Raw genomic sequence first — 3,232 nt, 5'->3', positions numbered from 1 at the left:
AAATTCGGATGGCCCTCCCGGCCCCACGGAAGAGCAGACAAGTCTCCCGGTTTTTCAGTTTCCCCCTGCCCGGCCACCCACTTTGAGAGTAAAGTGGGCGGTCCGGACAGTAGATGACGCAATTCTTGTTGATTTAGACGATGTGACGCTGTAACCCCGCCCTAGTTCCACCTCTGTCCCTCCTCCGCCACGCATCATTGTCCAGCCCAGCCACTCCACTGAGCCGTCCTGGCAGCTCTCTCCCGGAGAGAGCTGCCAGAAAGTAGGCAAGTATGCCATGCTGTACTTAAACAGGCACATTGCTAAATATCTAGTTACCAGCCTTTTATAGACTCAGGGCCTGATTTCTGAGTTGGATGTAAAGTAACTTTGCTCCTGAACAAATGATGGAATGGAAGGGGTTCAAATACCAGATCCGGCCAGGATCCCAGCAGTCAAAATACCAACGCCGGGATCCCGACACTGCTCGGAATGCTGGCGCTGGCATCCCAATTAGGATCACAATCCCGGCATCAGAATTTGCGAGAGGGTAGGTATAGGCTGCAGGGGAGGGTTAGGGTTAGGCTGCGGTCAGGAGGTTAGGTTTAGGTTGTGGATAGGGGAGGTTAGGTTTAGGCACCCCCTGGGAGGATTAGGGTTGTAATCTGGGGGGGGGGTAGGTTAGGCAGTTTATTGGGATGCCGCGGTCGCTATTTTGACTGCTAGCATCCTGAACGCCGGCAGCCCCAATCTGCAAATGCATTTATGTATTTTCTTCCATGCAGGGTAAATACCAGCTGCTTTTGCATGTATCCCACAAATACTGGGCAGCTTTAATTTTACATTGCAATTTAGATTTGTGTTTGGGCAAGGTGTGTTATAACAATTTAAGAGTTCAGAATGTTGACATTCATTGTTTTGACAGCATATTATTGACAATGCAATTTTAGCCTAAACTTGACCTTAAGCCTGGCCCTCACCATAACCGTAATTGTACCCTAACCCTAATTACAGCCTTATCCTAATTGAAGTATAACCCTAACCATAAATTCATGTATCGACATACCGGCTACAGATAGTCACAATGTCAACATTCTGACTGCATACCTTTGGGCACGCCCTCTCTCAAATATAAGGGCTAAATTCTCTAGTGGTGGTGGGTGCAGGGTTAATTGATAAAGAATAGATAATAATATTATTTTTTACATGTGGACAATAGGTCCGAGCAAGCCTGCCCCGGCATTCCAACACTTGTCTGGACAGACTGTCATTGTTATTCCAGAAGTAACAGCATGCCGGAGTAGGATTTTTTTTTATTTTTATTGAATAGCTCTCTCAGATAATCTATATATATATAAAAGGCAAAAAAGGAGATTGACTCACTGGTTGATTCACCACAAAATCTCTTAAACCACAAGGCCTACAATCTTAAAACTTGGCAGGTAGCTTCTCCTTAGGTCCCAGGTGCTTGCTAAGAACTGGTTTTACAAATGTCACTGGGGGTGATTAAGACCTGATCATATATGTGCTAAATTTAGGACATCTATGATCAGCTTCCCTGACATGTGGGGGGACGCCCGGCATAGGGCTAGTCCGCCCCACATGTCAGGCCCTACCCCTCGCAGAAGTACAAAAGCATCGCACAGTGGCGATGCTTTTGTACTTCAGGAGTAGCTCATTACCAGCGCAGCTCCTGCGTGATTTCAGGGATACCCATCGCTGCTCGGGTAAAAGCGGCTGCGTGTGATGTCACGCAGCCGCCGCGGCCCACCCCCCCAATGGTCCTGGCACGCCTGCATTGCCCGCATCACGCCCCCTAACTGGCGGCCCCCTCCCACCCAGCGACCGCCTCTGCCTGTCAATCAGGCAGAGGTGATCACTTTCCTAAGACAGCCATCGGCGCCAGCGCATGCGCAGTTCAGACCCGATCGCTGCTGTGCAAATATGCACAGCAGCGATCGGGTCTGAATAACCCTCACTGTCCATCCATGGAAATCGCACAAAATATGTATGTATGTATGTATGTATGTATGTATGTGTATATGTATGTTCCAGATTAACTCCGGAATGCCAGCAGCAATTTACACCAAACTTGGTACACATATGACTTACAATCTGGGAACAAACACTGTGGGGGTAACACAGCCCTAGCACCCCTTGGGGGGAAAGCGGCACAAAGTATATCGGGACAGGGCCGTCTTTTCGTATGGGCTCAATGGGCTCTTGCCCAAGGGCCCCAGGAGTAAAAAAGCCCTAGGCTTATAGCTGAGGGTCCCCTCTTTCCAGGGGTACCAGATTTTTGAAAATCGGCCCTGGGGAACCGGAGATATCCGACTTCAAAGCAGTAGTCCCCATCCAAGCCTGTTAATTGTTCTTCCCAGCTAGATATCTAGGGTTTTGTCTGACTTATAGTTTTTCTGAGGGTATACTCCAAAAGCTGGGACTCTCCCCTTTCAGTGGACATTGGCAGCTTGTCTCTACTATGTCCAGAACCAGAGATATCAGCCTTCCAGCAGCTGGTCCCTGCTCCAGCTCCACACGCCTAATATGCAGTTTTATGTTTTTGTCGGTGGATTGCTCTGGCTCCTGAACTCTGATCCCCAAGTCCCCAGTACCTCCTGAAAGGTGGGACTCTCTAGTTTTTTTTTATCCCAGTTCAGCTAAGAAATCTATTTCCAGGAACTGGAGATATCTGCAGTAAAGCAAGCTGCCCTGACCCCCGGAAAATGATGAATATTAAGCCCACTCCACTATCCACCCCTCCCCTGTGTATTAAACACCCCCTATCACCCTAGAAGTCATGTATCAAGGCCCCTTCATTCAGCCTAATGTCCCCTTCTACAGTTTAGCATTCTCCTTCCCGCACTATTTGTGAAGTAAAGGAGTAATTAGCAGAAATTATTTCTCCAGGTCCTACATGCTGAACGAAAGATAGAACCCCCCTATCCCCCGCGGGACATCAAAGCTGCCACTGATAGCACCCCCCACCCCTACCGCTGATGCGTGGGTAGGGGCCCCAGTGCATTGCTGTGCCCAGGGGCCTACACTGCTGTTAAGACGGCTCTGTATCGGGAGACCGCATAACTACGGAATGGCTGGAGCAATGTACACAAAAATTGGCACACATATGACTTACAATATGGGAACAAACACTGTGGGGGTAAGACACCCCTAGCACCCCTAAGGATGGGACAACAGCATAGAGTATATCAGGAGAAAGTATAACTCTGGAATGCCTGGACCAATTTACACC

The sequence above is a fragment of the Pseudophryne corroboree genome, chromosome 1, assembly GCF_028390025.1.
Source record: "Pseudophryne corroboree isolate aPseCor3 chromosome 1, aPseCor3.hap2, whole genome shotgun sequence".
NCBI lineage: Eukaryota > Metazoa > Chordata > Amphibia > Anura > Myobatrachidae > Pseudophryne > Pseudophryne corroboree.
This window is presented reverse-complemented; position numbering follows the sequence as displayed.